This window comes from Nicotiana attenuata, chromosome 1 (assembly GCF_001879085.1).
Source record: "Nicotiana attenuata strain UT chromosome 1, NIATTr2, whole genome shotgun sequence".
In the NCBI taxonomy this organism is placed as follows: Eukaryota; Viridiplantae; Streptophyta; class Magnoliopsida; order Solanales; family Solanaceae; genus Nicotiana; species Nicotiana attenuata.
In genome coordinates this window covers 62,731,316-62,750,237 of record NC_031989.1, presented here as the reverse complement: position 1 = coordinate 62,750,237, position 18,922 = coordinate 62,731,316, and the positions used below count along the sequence as shown (strand labels likewise).

At 42.1% G+C, this 18,922-nt stretch overlaps 1 pseudogene; it reads left to right on the top strand.

Annotated features, from left to right (window-relative positions):
• Nucleotides 1,800-4,503, top strand: LOC109241230 (annotated as a pseudogene).

Below are 18,922 nucleotides of genomic sequence, written 5' to 3'. Positions count from 1 at the left end.
TACTCATAGTTGCAGAATTTATAATAAATTCGTTAAATCCAGCCTCTCTTTTAATAATCTGATTCCCTCACTTAGCAAGTTTAACAAGTATGCATTCAAACAATTTATTTCAAGCCTTACTATTTTTTGAATTCAGTAGATATCATGCCTATAGGACCCCGTCTAAACACTTAGGCAAGCCATAGGGTAATAACTATAAACTGAATCTGTTCTATTAATTACAAGCAGCAGGCAGGCCTGATTCGGGCTTCTTATCTGAATTATGTAATAAATAGTCTGCCTCAACCTTTAAGTTCTCTCATATTTGGTATTTAATCAGACTTTAACCAGTATGTGAATGTCATGCTAATTACGTGCTTTTCTGTTCAAGGAGGTGTGATTGAGCCTTTGTCTGTTTACATGCTCCCCCCCCCCTAAATGTGCAATGTGTGTTTTGTATGTCGCCTTAGATTTTTGACCTTTTCAAACCTCAAATAAGCCCAATATCCATCCCTTTTAGGATTAGTAGACACTACAAGAAAAAGTGCTATTTGTGACCAACATTTAGGGACGAGTTAATAATCCCGTCTCTAAAAGTGTATGTATTAGGACGAGATTATATTGTGGTCCTTAATTTTGTATTCTATAGCGAATGTATTAAATTTGGTCCCTAAAAATGGTAACCGGTCCTAAATGATATTAGTAGGCGCCAATCGAGTTGATGAGCGGGAAAGAGTACCGCCCAATATAATATTAGAATATTAAAAATTATTACTATTTTCTAAAAAAAGGCGCCAAAACTAATATCCTAAAACTAAAAATTCTAAAAAAACTAAAAGAAACTCTCTGTTTCTCAAAAGTAATAGGTTATGCCCTAGTTTACTAAACACACCCAGAACTCCTCGTCTGCCTCTCTATTGATAACCACTCAAGAATTTTCTTTTCTCAAATCGATTGTTGCGAGTTTGTTGCGAGTTTGTTGGCTTGTGTGTTGCGGGTCTACCCAGTTTTCGACCTCCCTCGATTGCGAATCCCAGGTATTCCCTCTTCTTCTGTGTTGCTCTATTTTGTTTTTTCTCTATGTTGGAAATCACTCTTTATTGCTTCGTTTTATTCGACTTGTTCTTCTTCCTCTTCATCTTCTTTAGTAGGATAAAGTAATGTAAAAGTGCCACAAAATTAAATTCTTCTTAAAATTTATTGAAAGAATGTTTGATGTGTATTCTCTGTCCATATGAAATTTATTTTCCGTTTTGTTTAACCTACTTAATTTTAATTTTTCCTATTGCCACAACTCTTTGAATTGTATATAGTTTGTCAATTTCAAGATCCTTATTTGATATGCTTTCTTAATTAGCTCCACGTCTTCATCAGCAGTCAATGATCTGCTTTAATTTTGTTAGCTCGAATGCTGTATATATCGGTCTTGAATGTAGGGATTGTACAAAGGAAACCGACAAACCGCACCAACCCGATAATTCAAGTCAATCGAGAAAAGTATTAATGTTAGTAATCACTGAGACCTGATATAAATGCCTTTCACCCTTTGGATGGCAATAACATGATAGGAAGCCTTGTTTTTTTTATTGTATTCATTTTTGTTTTACTACTATCTTTTATTGGGAAAGTTGCATAACGAGATAGGAGAATGAAACGTTAAATGAACAAAGGAAATCAAATAAAAAGTGCTAGGAGGGTAGCTTTTGATTCTCGATCTGCTTAGATCCACTGTATAAGGATTAAGCAGCAGAAGAATGATGGATATCAATTTGTGCTGATGTTGGTTTTTCCATTTTGTTCTTTTAATATGTGTTTAACAAATGTTTGTGCAGTTTATTCCTCATATGTGGAAACTGAAGCAACCCTTATTTGAGCGATTCGCTGTACTGTTATCAGTTGGAATAGTGTGGGCATTTGCAGCCCTTCTCACAGTAGCAGGTGCATACAAGAACAGACCCCTGCAGCCTCAGTTCAGTTGCCGAGTTGATCGCTTAGGGCTCATTGCTGGAGCTTCATGGTATGTTCACACTAATATTTTCTCCTATACATAGTCACTTCTCTATTTATTCATTAAGCACGTTAAGAAATGGAGCTTATGGATATTTTATGATCAAAATCTCTTATGCTTGTTATTAACAGTTACATTTTCGGTACAAATTACACCTCGTAGTGATTATATTTCCTTAGGAACTATCTGCTTCAGTTGAGATTAGCATTAGCAAGTTCACGCTTCTAAATGATTACTACATGTTCTGAACAGATTTTGTTTTTAACTTTCAAAAAAAAGGCAGAATGGCCGCTGTACCTAACAAACAGTCCCCTTGTGGCAATAATCATGCCAAAGCATAGCTTCATCTAATTAACTTCATTGGTATTTTGCATCAGCTAATTGATACTGTAATAATTATGAGAGGAAATAGTAGGCTTGACTGTAATACTGATGTCGATATCAACCAATTCTGGCAATCTGTTTATTGGTGAACGTCTGTCTCAAAGTTTTTACATGGCTTCTCTATCATAAAGTGACAATGTTTTGCAGTTAAAGAATATCTGATCTAATTTCCAATGTTTACATAGGTTTTGTTCTTTTGCTTCTGCTCTCAAGAACTATTGTTTTCTGGAAATGCAGGATAAGATTTCCTTACCCATTGCAATGGGGTACTCCGAATGTTGATGCTGGAGAAGTCTTTCTGATGTTGGCTGCAGCTTTTGTTTCTCTCATTGAGGTGTATATCCAGTTGAAAATGTTTAGGCTAATATTTGATGTAGTTGCTGACTTGATTCTATTTTTTCCTCTCACTAGTAAAACTTATGAAAACTCAACATCTTATCCAGTTTCAACTACAGATTTATGACTATGTTGTGAGATGCATGATTCTAGTTGAATTTATTAAGGTTTTGGATATTGTAAACTTTTAAGGCTGAACATCGTCATGTATATTGTCATTGTCCTTCTGAAGAACAGTTTTTGTATCTCTTTTGACAGTCTACTGGAGGATTTATTGCTGTTGTAAGATATGGAAGTGCAACATATTGCCCAACTTCAGTTCTGAGCTGTGGTGTTGGCTGGCTGGTAGGTGAACTTTCAACGATGATATTCTCACCAACGACGCATTCTTTCTCTCTATATATAATTCTCTGTTGAAATTCAATTTTGCTTTTGGTTGGTGTCCAGGGATTAGGTATGTTGCTCAATGGTTTATGGGGAACCGGCTGTGGAGCTAGTGTATCGGTGTAATATATCTATCTGCCTAGGAAAAGCTTAAATTGGCTATTCAATTTGTTCTATATCTCATACTATTTTGAAAATCAAGAGCACAAGCAAGGCTAAGATGTGAGGAGTATCATATCTAATAGTTAACATTATTTTCCAATAATGTAGTAGTCTATGGATATCAACATGTCAATCATCTCCCAAAAAATGCATCTGCAGCTAAGCTTTTAGTACCTGACCATGCATTACTAATAATGTTTTTCTTTTATGGACTATGAAGTGAAAATGTAGGTCTTTTGGCATTGACACGAGTTGGAAGCAGAAGAGTAATTCAAATCTCTGCAGCATTTATGCTTTTCTTTTCTGTGTTAGGTGAGGTATTCTCTACAAAGATCAAATTCATAGTATTATATAGCTGATCTTGGTACTTCTTATACGTTTATTGTTTCGCAATGTATAATTCTCTTTCTACTTTTAAGTGATTGCAATCTTTTGACTATCGTAGATTTATCATAAATAACTAATGGTTGCACTCTCTTTGACCACAAACAGGAAAATTTGGAGCTATTCTTGCTTCAATACCTCTACCGATCATTGGAGCTTTATATTGCGTCTCGTTTGCCCTCATGTGTATGTGATTTTTCTCATGTTAAAATCATACAATATCTGTTTTCCGTCTGCTACTAACTTTGAAACTGTCCGGTTCTCTTAACTGAAAAAAATAGCAATTTTTGCATGCCTGACTAAATGCTCCTATTCCCTATATAAAGTCTTTGATAACTTATGTTAGTGTTTGATTGGATGAGGCAGCTGGTGCTGATTTTGATTTACTACACCTCTGCAACCTGAACAGCTACAGGACTAAGTTCATATTAGGTTTCTCAATCTATATGGGCCTTTCTGTGCCACAATACTTCAACGGTTATGTCATAACCACTGGTCGTGGTCCAGTTCAATCTGGCTCTGCCGCGGTTAGTACATATATCAAAGTCATTTATCTCTCCTTTATCAGCATTTCCACTTGATACAACATGCATTTTTGGAATTGAAGAATTGAATAAAAACTTATTTAGCCTTTATCCTATGTGCAGTTTGACCAAATTATGCAAGTGATCTTCACTTCCCCTGCTGCAGTGGCAGGAATTATAGCTTACTTCTTAGACATCACTCTCGCGCGCAGGCATCCCTTAACTAGGAAAGACAATGGAGGGCATTGGTGGGCTAAGTTCAAGTACTATGGCTGAGATCCGAGGAGTGAAGAGTTCTACTCTCTCCCTTATGGTCTCTCCAAGTACTTTCCTTCAGTATGACACGCTGATATTAAGAACAAAAAATTTGTCGAAATACTCGAGCAGAGAAAGGAAAGGAAGTATGACATTTGATTAATCTAATCCCTACTGTTGTGGAGAACTATTCTGATTACTGGGAGCAATTATTTTAGTAAAAGGGTAAAAGTTCAACCAGATATGCTATATTGCTGAATTCAACTTACTGATGAAATACAAAAGAAAGTTTGAGAAGGAAGTCAAAATCCAAGAACTGTAATGGATAAGGCAGGGGATAACATTCTTGTGGATTCCATGGTTCTGAATTTACAATGTCAAATGAACTAAATAAATACATGCTTTCTGGATTTATTTTCCTTGATATTTTTTCAATGCGATAGTATTAGCACTAGTATGGTACCCTTTTCCCTTTGTTTGCTATATTCGCATGTCTAACAGTTTACAAATCCCTGATTCGATTCTTTTATCGGATCGAAGTTTGATTTACCGTTCCAAAACTTTTCTAATAAATTTTCTTATATTCTTGTAGCAATGTTGATGTTGTTGGATAACACTTGAATTTAGATTGCTTTTGGGGTAAGCGATTTAACCATTGCTAGTGTAAATTTATATATATTATTTCATCAATAGTTATTCATCGTCTTTTCAAAATTTTTACTTACAGGTTTTGAAGATTGAAGCTACAAGTCAAGATGAAACTTTAGAAGAAACACAACTTCATTATTATTTTGCTAGGAATGTTATGTAAAACATGACATCATAGCCTAGCTCAGGATGTTAGCTATGTTTTTTTTGTTAAGGTATTGAGCAAATATTGAAACTATATAACATCATGGGATGTTAACTCTGTAATTAATAGCTTTTTTATATAGCAATTTGACATTTATTGATAAGAATAACTTTTTTGTGACGTCAAGCTTTAGGATTGCTTATGGGTAATAAAAGACAAGAAATTGGTTAACGACCGGAAAATATATATTTTTCGTAATATATTTATTGTCTATTAGGGAGGAGAATGTTGGTCGCTAAAACATCTTAACGGCGGGCAAATATATATTTTCCATAATATCTTTATTATCTATTAGGGAGGAGAAGGCTGATCCCTACAACTCTTTAACGATGGGAAAATATATATTTTTCATAATATATTAACCACTTACTGGGACAAGATATGTGGTCTCTAAATGTATTTAGCGACCAGATATTTTGTCCGTCGCAAACAATAATTAACGATCGGGTTTCTGAACCCGTCGTTATTGACCTTTTGCGTCGGAAGCTATTACGACGGGTGGTGACCAGTTTTTTCCCGTCGTAATTGCTCTATTAGGACCACAATTGGATCTTTAGGGACCAGATTTCTCTTCCTTAAAGGTCGTTTTTCTTGTAGTGAGACCTAAGGGCCTCCGGGCCTGATAGTATTGGGACGGGTAATAGCATGCAATAAGTAATCGAGACCATTCCGCGCTATAATACCTTGAAGGGGTGGGAAGGGTAGATATGGATATGATGACCACGCGATAATGTCACGTGTAGCCCCTCATTGAGGAGTGATTACCGGACATTGTATGGGGTGATCCATATTTTTAATAAACCTAGGACCCCCCTCCCTATATTTGTTTACTTCTTTTAGCAATTTCAACTCTTTCTTTTAAAAATAAGCTTTTCTAATTGTTCTTTCCGACTTTGTTTATTTGTAAACCATTATGTGAAATCCCCTCTTATTTGAAGCTTTATTTTTCTACATGTTATTTGCACCTAAATTCACAATGATTGTCTGGCCGGGAACCACACTAGTGGATTCTGAGGGGTTCCTAACACCTTCCCCTTAGAATAATTTCAAGCCCTTACCCTATCTCTGGTTATCCAAATCAAACTCTTTTGGTGTCCTAATGCACCCTGATCATTAGGTGGCGACTCTTCAAAATTGCAAACCCCTTTCCCAAAAGGAAAGAATTGTCCCAACCAAATGTCATAAACCCGATTTCGCGAGAAAAAGGGGGTGCGACAGCATGGCGACTCTGCTGGGGATTTTTTAGGCTTTTACCATTTCAGGCTACTATTGTGAATTTATGCTTCTTTATGCACAACTATTTATTTATTTCTTTTAAGCATTCAATTTCCTTTTCAACTACAAAACTGACTTGTCTTTTGTTTCTTCCTTTTTGCTTTCCTTTACTACTGCTTTAAATTATGAAACTGTTGTATTTACTGCTTTCTTAAACGTGAAAATATGTGACAACATGCCTTTAATTGTTGCATAGTCATGCTCAACATCATATTCCACTCATGCCAAACAAATCCTATAGCAACGCTTATACTGAGTGGTTGCGCTCTTCCAATATTATCACCCCCTAAATGTGGAAAAGGCGTATTTACGGTAAAACCAGTCGATCAACGGTGTAGTCGACGGTTCCGTGCCATTCCCCTTTGAGTTGTCCACTCAAGGGTACCAGTCTAAAACCCTATAGAAATCTCACTCTGTTTAACTATGAATGCATCATGGTCAAACCTAGCCAAGTCAGTTATGTTGTCCGCATAATGACTCTTTAAGATAGCCTTGTCCAAAGTCCACTGGGTTTCCCTGAAATCCTAACGGACATTATCACGTTCTGTGCATTTATTTGGAGAACTAAATGCTTTTATGCCAATTATTGATGTTAAATAGTCGAGTCCGGTGGGGGAAAGGCCCTAACCTTATTTTCTTGCAGATAATGAGGCACGAAATCCCCAGATTCGGCATGGTTACCAACATCCACCCGAGACTGCTAAGCTGGTGGAAAGATCTTCATTCCAGTGACCAGACTCTTGTCAGAAAATATCTAGGGAATCTACCCTCCCTCCTGGAAATCCAATCCAACAACAAGATCATAGAAGCTGCTACTCTCTTTTAGGATTGTGAAAGGTCCGTTTTCCGCTTCGGGGAAATTGAGATGACACCCTTGCTAGAAGAAATAGGAGGATTAGCCGGCTTGGTATGGGAGACTCCAGGTTTATTGATGCCTGAGAACCGCAAGGGCAGGGGCTTCCTCAAAATGATGGGTCTGAAAAAGAATCCAGAATTGACATGCCTTAAAGAATCCTATATCCCTTTTGACTATTTGTACGAGAGGTATGGTCACAGCAAATCCTACCGTACCTATCCTGATGAATTTGCCATCACCTCATTAGGGCATATTCATCGAAGGGTCTTTGTATTCATGTTCTATTTTCTGAGGTTGATTGTGTTTCCAATAAAGGAAGCATGAATCCACACCCGACTAGCCATGGTCACTAAAACTTTAATGGAAGAAATTGGAGGGCAACCATTCAGCATCGTGCCCATGATCGTCGCAGAAATATACTGAGCCCTAGAAAAGTGTCAACGGGGAGCTAGTCACTTCGAATGTTGCAATTTGCTACTCCAGCTGTGGCTCGTGGAGCATCTACAAAAGGGTGAATACCGACAAGGGATTCAACGAAGGGACTGGGACGATCATATCGCTTTCCATCACCCAAAGCGAATGAATTATATCCCTGATATGTTTGCTCAGCCAGAGGATGCCAAAGGATGGTTCGAGCTATTTGATAATCTGACCGAGGAGCAAGTACAATGGATGTTCGAGTGGTTTCCGACTGAAGAATTCATCGCCCGGTCCAGAGACGCACCTTTTCTGATATTGATCGGTCTGAGAGGAACATACCCTTACGTCCCTCTCCGAGTTATGAGGCAAGCTGGTAGGAAGCAGGTTGTACCCAGGGTCGACAAGATGAGTCACTTCCGAGCTGACTTCCAGGATGATGATAGCCCTTACAAGTGCCAAGCTCAGCATATGTGGCACTGCAAGATCATCATGGGGAAGGATACCATCGAACCAGATAGATACCACGCCGGTTGTACTCCCTACTATTCCGGCTGGTTGGAGGATAATCACAATGGTCTGAGTCAACCTGGGTTTGTTCGGGGTCACAGGATCATAGATGAAAAGGCCGAGGCACAGGTCAAATACAATCAACTACGCAAGAGAATCCGGGAGTGCGAAAGTGAGCACCGTGAGATACAAGAAGCCAATCAAAAGTTAATTAAGGAATGGAAGGACATGGCCGTCAATGCCAACAAGCGACTAGGATACCTGGAGCGAGGCATAGTGGAGCTGGAAAGAAGGTTTCTTAAAAGGGTCGAAGACTGTCAGAATGCTGAGGGGAACGAAGGCGGACATCTAGCCAGAGCCTACCTACTGCTGGGACTTCGCGAGCTAGGGAAGTTGTTCGACGGAGCCAAGGATGCCAAATCTGGGGAAGGTCCTTCTGGGACCAAGTAGATAGGACTTTATCTTTTCGCTATTTAAAATGTAATAAGGCCAATGGCCATTAGTGACTTTATTTTTCCTGTTATTTAGTGTCGATTTGGGATTCGTCTATCTTTTATCAATAAAATGAGGCATTTAGCATTCCAAGTTCTCCAAATCAATTTGTCGCTAGGCCTACCTCGGGCACAAAGAGGTCCCCAAATTAGGACACGCTTTTCATTCTCGCACTATGTGTTTAAATATTGCAACATCTTTTTATGATCCTTACTAACTTGTTACCTTTTTGTTTTTACTTTTGTTTATTATTCCCCTCCCCAAAGGTTAGTTCGTGAACTCTGGCAACATCATCCTATTCCACAAGATCCAAGGGCCCTCCACCCACTCCTCCTCTCAGTCCCGTCAAAAACAAGAACAAAGGGAAGATGGAAAATTTGAACAACGCCAGAAAGGAAAACTCAACTGAACGGGTAGAGGCCACTCACGGTCATGGTACTTTGGTTCCCAAGGAGAATGCATCCCAACTGGAACAAAAGCTGCTGAAATTTCAGGAAGAACTTGATCAAGTCCGGAATCTGGCGAATCTGTCATTTTCCCTCACTACTCCAGATATCAACTTCCCAAATGCTCAGAACCCTACACCTCACAGAACATCCCAAAGCAATAAAACCATCCCGCTCCTCACTAGCACTGCAAAACTCCACAAATGACCATTGCCACACCCACCATAACACCCCCATCTACGTGGAGACTGTGCCGCACTCCACCCCACCCATCTCAAACACACCCGAGTCTAATGATAAAGATTTGCTTATCAAGAACCTGACTGAAGAACTTAAGAAATTGACTAGCAGAATTCAGGGCGTTGAAGGGAGTAAGAGAATCGAAGGGCTGAACTACGAAGATCTTTGCATACAGCCCGATGTCGAACTGCCCGAGGGGTACAAACCTCCTAAGTTCGAGATGTTTGATGGTACAGGTGATCCTAGGGTCCATTTGAGGACATATTGTGACAAGTTGGTTGGGGTAGGAAAAGACGAGAGAATCCGCATGAAGCTATTCATGAGGAGTCTAAAAGGAGATGCACTATCCTGGTACATCAGCCAGGATCCTAAGAAATGGTCAAGTTGGGTCGGTATGGCCTCTGATTTCATGGACAGGTTCAGATTTAACACAGAAAATGCACCGGATGTGTTCTACATTCAGAATCTGAAGAAGAAACCTACAGAAACATTTCGCGAGTATGCTACTCGCTGGAGGTCGGAAGCCGCTAAAGTCAGACCTGCCTTGGAGGAGGAACAAATGAACAAATTCTTTGTCCGGGCACAAGACCCGCAATACTATGAGCGACTAATGATGATTGAAAGCCACAAATTTTCTGACATCATCAAGCTGGGGGAACGAATCGAAGAAGGCATTAAGAGCGGTGTGGTCACAAACTTCGAGGCCTTGCAAGCTACAAACAAGGCCCTGCAGTCCGGTGGTGTGTCCAAAAAGAGAGACGTAGGAGCTATGATGGTTGCACAAAGAACCAAATCTCCTATCAAATACCAAACCTACCCGACACCTCCACTCACATATCAGCCCACACCGAATTACCAAGCACCCTCACCCACTTATCAATCACCTCCACCACCCACATATCAGCCTACTTCACCCAAATATTCCTAACCCGCACATGTTTACCAAGCCTATAATACTCAACCAGCCCACTATCAATCCCCGCCTGCACGCCAAAACTTCCCTAGACCCCAACCAAATTTTGACCGAAGACCTCCAAAACAGTATACAACTATTGCTGAACCTATCGACCAGTTGTATGAAAGACTTAAAGCTGCTGGTTATGTCACCCATATCCCTGTTGTAACCCCTGAGAACCTTTCTCAGTGGGTTAATCCAAATAAATCCCGTGCATACCATTCCAGCATGAAAGGACACACCATTGATGAATGCCGTTATCTGAAAGATAAGATCCAGACTCTAATTGATAACAAGATTATTGTGGCAAAGGAGCCTGCTCCAAATGTCCGCAATAACCCTCTCCCTGACCACAAGGGAGGAGGCGTTCACATGATTGAAATAGAGGATGATTGGGATCCCGAAGGATATGATCGGTTTGATCACAGAAGGTGATGACCCAAAGCAACCAATAGTCACCCTTAATCCGATCATAGTCCAGATTCAGCCCTCTGGGGTTGCCGAGGTAAATATGTCCATACGACTGGAGTTTGAAGCGCCACTATCTGCAAAGACGCCAGTGCCAATTGAGGTCCAATTCATGTCTCCAGCAAAGGCACCTACACAATTCGAAGTTGCAGTTTTACCGCCCAAGGTGCAGGCGCCGTTCAGAGTAAAGATAGCCACGCCAATTCCAGTGGCAATGTCAGCCATAACACCGTTCCATACAAAGGCTACACCATGGGACTACACAACCGATGCAAGAAGGAAAGGCAAGGTTATGTTCGGAGAAGTTATTGCGGCACAGGGTATGACGAGAACTGGCAGAGTTAATACCCCGGATCATCTGGCTAAGTCAAGCAAGCAGGCTTCTAGCCGGCCAACCATCACTGAGACCGGGCCGGATGATCTCTGGAGAAAGATACAGGCCAAGGAATACTCGGTCATTGATCAGCTGAACAAAACACCGATGCAAATTTCTATCCTTGCTTTGCTACAAAATTCTGATGCACACAAGAATGCCTTATTAAGGGTGCTGAGTGAAGCATATGTGCCAAGAAACATCACCGGCGGAGAGATGGCTAACATGGTAGGACAGGTATTGGAAAGTCACATGATCACTTTTCATGAAGATGAGCTGCCACCAGAAGGGTTGGGTCATAACAAGGCATTGCACATCACCGTGCAATGCGAAGATTATTTTGTCACCAGAGTCCCGATTGATGGGGGATCCAACCTCAACATTTGTCCGTTGGTAACACTCAGGACGTTGGGTAAGGGGCTGCACGAGATCAAGGACGGGGCCATCAACGTAAAAGCTTTCGACGGCTCCCAAAGGTCCACCATCGGGGAAACTAGTCTGTGTTTACAAATGGGGCCTACTTGGTTCGATGTGGATTTTCAAGTGATAGACGTGCCGGCATCTTATAATTTGCTGATAGGACGACCCTAGATTCATGCTGCTGGGGCCGTAGCGCCAACACTACATCAGGCAGTGAAGTTTGAGTGGAATCACCAGTAGGTGATCATTCACGGCAACGGTAGCAACCCTATATACAGTCGCCAGACCATCCCGACAGTCGGAGGCAGAAGAAAGATAGGTAGGGAGACCTATCACCACATCGAGCGAGTCAACGCCGTTGACAAGGACAAATGGTGGGACAATAAAATCGAGAGCATATTGAATTGGAGTGGGTACGAACCGGGTAAAGGGCTTGGCAAGAACCTCCAAGGAATCGCTAAGCCTATAAAGCTCAAGAAGCATGGCACCACCTTCGGTCTAGGATATGAGTACACCTGGGAGGAATTCAACAACTGGTCACCACCATGGCACGGTCCTTACTATCCGCTGGAGCAGCCAATACCACATTGGAACAGACTTTCCAACCGGCCGATGTCATCTATGGGTCAAAAGAAGAGAAAGCACTGGCAGAAGTGAAGAATTTGTTCCTGAAAAATGATAATATGGATTGTTGCGTCATTCTCGAGAAGGAGGGGGAGGAAGGCCCTTCCATACAAGATGTGAGTGGAGGAGCATACCTCAATAACTAGACATCAGAACCACCAGAGCCCGGCGAGCCTCGGGCATTACTATTACTTATCTTGATGAACCAATGATTGTGACATGAAATGAGACAACGCAACAAAAGGACATAGATTCAGAGGAAGATGACATACCGGAAGAAATTGTTAAGGAAGTTGAGAAGTTTGAAAACAAACCAAAGTCCAACTTGGACGAGATAGAAATTCTTAATCTGGGGGATAAAAGAAATTTCAAGGAAATGCAAATCAGTGTTCACTTATCGTCATCAGAAAAGAAGGAATACATAGAGTTTCTAAGAGAATATGAGGACATATTCACCTGGTCATATGAAGACATGACGGGCCCGAGCACGTCTGTTATGGCTCACAAACTACCAACTGATCTAACATGTCCGCCGGTAAAGCAAAAGCTCAGAAAGTTCAAACCTGATATGAGTCTGAAAATCAAGGAAGAAGTCACTAAGCAGGTCAAAGCTAAAGTTCTCAGGGTCGTTGAGTATCCGATATGGTTATAACATTGTGCCAGTACCAAAGAAGGACGGGAAGGTTAGAGTCTGTGTCGACTACCGGGATCTCAACCGGGCCAGTCCGAAAGACGACTTCCTTTGCCAAACATACACATCCTGATCGACAATTGCGCCATTCATGAATTGCAATCATTTGTGGATTGTTTCACCGGTTACCACCAGATTTGGATGGATGAAGAAGATGCTGAGAAAACGGCTTTCATTACGCCATGGGGAATGTACTGCTACAAGATGATGCCGTTTGGTTTAAAGAATGCAGGGGCCACCTACATGAGGGCTATGACCACCATTTTTCATGATATGATACACAAGGAGATCGAGGTGTACGTAGATGATGTTATCATCAAGTCCAAGAAGGCCACCGATCACATGGAAGATTTGAGAAAGTTTTTCAATAGGTTGCGAAGGTACAACTTGAAACTGAATCCTGCAAAGTGCGCATTTGGGGTACCCGCTAGAAAATTGCTAGGGTTTATTGTGAGTCGCCGAGGAATAGAACTGGATCCATCAAAGGTCAAAGCCATTCAAGAACTACCACCGCCAAAGAACAAGAAGGACGTGATGAGTTTCTTAGGGAGACTCAACTACATCAGTCGGTTCATAGCACAGTCCACAGTTATCTGTGAGCCAATCTTTAAGATGTTAAAGAAGGATGCCGCTACCAAGTGGACCGATGACTGCCAGAAAGCTTTCGACAGAATCAAGGAGTACCTGTCAACACCACCAGTTTTGGTCCCGCCCGAGCCGGGTAGACCTTTACTACTCTACATTGCAGTATTAGATGGTGCCTTCGGTTGCGTCCTGGGGCAGCATGATGAAACGGGGAGGAAAGAGCAGGCCATTTACTATCTCAGCAAGAAGTTCACTCCGTACGAGGCCCGATACTCTCTGTTAGAGCGTACCTGTTGCGCTCTGACTTGGGTGGCCCAGAAGCTGAGGCACTACTTCTGTGCCTACACTACATATCTCATATCAAGGATGGACCCTTTGAAGTACATCTTCCAGAAGCCCATGCCCACTGGCAAGCTAGCCAAGTGGCAAATCCTGTTGAGTGAATTTGACATTGTCTACGTGACTCAGAAAGCAATCAAGGGACAGGCACTAGCAGATCACCTTGCTGAAAACCCCGTAGATGGAGAATATGAACCTTTGAAAACATATTTTCCCGATGAAGAGGTATCGTTCGTAGGAGAAGACATTGCAGAATCCTATGACGGCTGGAGAATGTTTTTCGACGGAGCGGCAAATTTCAAAGGAGTTGGCATAAGAGCAGTCCTAGTATCAGAAACCGGTCAGCATTATCCGGTGTCTGCCAAACTCAGGTTCCCCTGCACCAACAATATGGCCGAGTATGAAGCCTGCATCCTAGGGCTCAAGATGGCCATTGACATGAACGTTCAAGAGTTGCTAGTAATTGGAGATTCAGACTTACTCATACATCAGGTCCGAGAAGAATGGGCAACCAAGAACTCTAAGATACTCCCGTATCTGCATCACGTACAGGAATTGAGAAAGAGGTTCACAAAGACAGAATTCCGACATGTTCCCAGAATCCAGAATGAATTCACCGATGCATTGTCTACCTTGTCGTCCATGATACAACATCCCGATAAGAATTTCATTAATCCCAATCCAGTAAAGATCCATGATCAACCAGCTTACTGTGCCCATGTTGAGGAAGAAGCAGACGGAAAACCTTGGTTTCAGGATATCAAGGAATATTTGACAAAAGGAGAATAACCAGAACTAGCGAATCCTATTCACAAGCGCACACTTTGGAGGTTATCCAACAACTTCTTTCACAGTGGAGGAATCCTGTATAGGAGGACTCCTGATTTGGGTCTACTCAGGTGTGTCGATGCAAAGGAAGCATCCAAGCTGCTAGAAGAAATTCACGCTAGGACCTGTGGTCCATATATGAACGGCTTTGTCTTAGCCAAGAAGATACTCCGGGCTGGTTACTTTTGGATGACTATGGAAACAGACTGCATCCAGTATGTCCGGAAATGCCACCGCTGTCAGATACATGCAGACATGATAAAGGTGCCTCCCAATGAGCTTAATGCAACAAGCTCAACATGGCCTTTCACTGCCTGGGGAATGGATGTCATTGGACCAATCAATCCTGCCGCTTCCAACGGACACAGATTTATCCTAGTAGCAATCGATTATTTCACCAAATGGGTCAAAGCAGCATCTTACAGAGCAGTAACTAAGAAAGTCGTGGCAGACTTTGTCCGCGACCGCATCATTTGTCGATTCGGGATTCCAAAATCTATCATCACTGATAATGGCTCCAACCTCAACAGTGACTTGATGAAAGCCATATGTGAAACCTTCAGGATCAAACACAAGAATTCCACAGCCTACAGGCCTCAAATGAATGGAGCTGCATAAGCCGCCAACAAGAACATTAAGAAGATACTAAGGAAAATGGTAGAGAAGCATAAGCAGTGGCACGAGAAACTTTCATTTGCTTTATTGGGGTATCGCACCATAGTCCGCACATCAACTGGGGCAACCCTCTATATGCTGGTTTATGGTACAGAAGCCGTCATTCCAGCCGAAGTAGAAATTCCTTCCTTAAGAATCATACAAGAAGCTGAACTCGATGATGCAGAGTGGGTGAAGAGTCGTTGCGAGCAACTATCTTTTATAGATGGGAAAAGGATGAATGCAGTTTGCCATGGTCAACTTTACCAGAACAGGATGTCCAGTGCCTTCAACAAAAGAGTCAAGCCGAGACAGTTCACACCAGGGCAGCTGGTATTAAAGAAAGTCTTTTCGCATCAAGATGAAGCCAAAGGGAAGTTTTCCCCTAACTGGCAAGGTCCATACATGGTTCACCGGGTTCTGACAGGAGGAGCCCTCATACTTGCTGAAATGGACGGAGATGTCTGGCCAAAACCGATTAATTCAGATGCAGTCAAAGCGCTATTATGTGTAATCTTTATGCTTTCCTGTATGATGTAATTTGAACTACGTCTGACCTGATTCCCATTTAAGAGGGGATACGTAGGCAGCCTTATGGGTTCGGTCACATTTAAATAAAATTCTCATTTCCCCCCGCATTTGGAAACTAGGGCAGAATTTTGAGGAGGACCCTCAAAATTACGAAGTAATTTGAGTTAGATATTATTAGACATTCATAGGCTTGTGATCATGAGATTCCGGGCTTTGGGAAAAGTGTTAGTGTTTGAGAGTTGATATTTGTTTATGCCGAGCGGCACTATTAAACGCTGTTTATTTTACTATTTCAGATTTATCTATTTTTCTTCCGCAAATTGGTTTATTTTTCCGCATTATTAGGCTTACCTAGTCGTAGGGACTAGGTGCTGTCACGATGGTTCACGGAGGGCGAACTGGGGTCGTGACAAGTTGGTATCAGAGCTCTAGGTTCATAGGAGTCATGAATCACAAGCCGATTTATTAGAGTCTCGTTGATCGGTACAGAGACATCTGTACTTATATACGAGAGGTTATGTAACTATTAGGAAAATTTCCACTTCGTTTGATTTCCTTGTCGTGCGAGATTTTGATATTAGAATTCTAAACTTTTGTCTTCTATTCTCTCATAGATGGTGAGGACACGTGCTACCCGAGATGATCAGGCACCTGCGCCCCCTACTGGAGTCGTCAGAGGCAGGGGCCGGGGCAGAGGCCGAGGACGCGCTCTTTGAAAACAGGTACTTGTTCTTGAGAGTGACCTTGTTCAATTGCCGATAATTTATGCACATCCTCCTCGATCCGTCCTTCTTCTTCACAGAAAACCCTGGAGCACCACAAGGAGAGACACTAGGTCTAATGAATCCCTTGTCAACTAAATCCTGCAACTACTCTTTCAATTCTTTCACCTCAACTGGAGCCATACGGTATGGTGGAATAGAGATAGGCTGAGCGTCCAGAACCAAGTCAATGAACAAGTTGATATCTCCATCGGATGGCATACTCGGCTAGTCTATAACAAACACCTGTAGGAGCTCACTCATCACTAAAACCGAATCCATAGAAGGAACCTCCGCACTAGAATCATGGATATAAGCCAAATACGCCAAACACCCTTCTTGACCATGCCGAGCCTTCACATACGAAACCACGCTTCTGGTGGAGTGACCTAGAGTCCCTCTCCACTCCAATAAAGCCAACCCTAACATGGCTAACATCACCATCTTGGTAGGACAATCCAAGATAGAGTGATACGAGGACAACTAATCCATACCATGCATAACCCAAAAATCTACCATATCCAACAACAGAAAATCAACTACAGTATCGTAGCCCCCAATAGTGACCAAACAAGAGCGATAAACATGGTCCACCATAATAGAATCCCCAACGGGTGAAGACATATAGACATGAGTATCCAAAGGATCACAAGACATATCCAAATATGAAGCAAAATAGGATGACACATACGAATAAGTAGAACCAGGGTCAAATAAAACTTGTGTATCTCTATGATAGACCGAAACAATACCCGCGATGACCACATCAGACAACTCCGTCTCACGTCTAACTGGAAATGCATAGCACCGGGGCTAAGCCCCACCGCTCACAGCACTCTCACGGTTGACGTGGCTACCAAATCTAGTACTTACCCTAACAGTACAGATAACCACTGTGATAGTTCCGAATCAGTGGTGCACTCATGGGAGCTGAATGTGCATTGAATGCTACCTGCTCAGGACAAGACCTATAAGAACCATGACTGCCTAAAGCACCATGTGATACCTAACACGCTGCCTCTACCAAATGAACCCTTGCCTCCAGACGAGGCACCACTGGAACCACAAAAATGATGAGTCCTCTTCTTAGATGTCGCCTCTCTACCTTGGCCACGAATCTTCTCGATCCACCTAGCTATCTCCATAACCCGAGTAAAGAAAATATCATCCTCAATCTCTCTAGCCATCTGTAGCCTGATTCCATATGTAAGGCCATAATCTCCGCACCTTCTCCCTCTCTCTGTAGGGATCATGATAGTTGCATGGCATGATAAGTCCATAAATTTGGTCTCATACTGCGTAACGGTCATACTACCCTACTAATGGCGCTCAAACTGACTGCAGAATTCCTCTCTCTGAGTGAAGGGGATGAACTTATCCAAGAATGAGGAGGAGAACCACCTGGCTTGCCCCGAACATATACCTGCCACCACCTATTGTAGAACCATGTATCTAAAACACTGTGAAGTCAACTCCGTTGAACTCCACTTTACTGATGTTGCGCAGTATCTCATGGTAGCAGTCTAAGAAATACCGAGCTGTGCAGCAATAACAGGCTTAATTCCTCCAACTGGTGGAACTGTTAGGGTCTGTACCGGTCCACCATCTGCTCTGGCGTGTGAGTAGCGGGAGTCTGGGATCCTTCTCTTGCCTAAGAGACGGTTGGTTCCACAAGAAACACACCGCATGGGCTGCACTCTATATAAGATCAATCATGCGGACTACGACGTCGTGAGCACTAGGGTAACAAAGAACCCCTCAAGGACCTAAGCTGGTCCTACTGGCATGGTCGGAACAGGGTTCTCTTCATCATGCTCGATTTGTAGGCTCGACAACAGGTGTTGTTGTGCGTTCTATAGGTTCGACTTTACTTCTGCCACTGGTTCTACCTCGGCCCCAGCCCCTGCCCTTTGTAGTTGCTGCAAGTTGGGGCTCCGGCTCGTGATCAGCTGTGAATGCCGTATATGTCCTCAATATCTGTGAGAGATTAAAATAAGAATGATTCAAACTTTAGCAATAGATTAAAGTTGCATGATAGAGAAGAAAGAATGTGAAATTTCTAAAAGTCCTTATAGTTTCTAGAAGATAAGTATAGATGTTTCCGCACCATTCCTCAAGACTCTACTAAGCTTGCCCATGACTCGTGAGACCTTGGCAACCTGGGGCTGTGAGTACAGACTTGTCACGA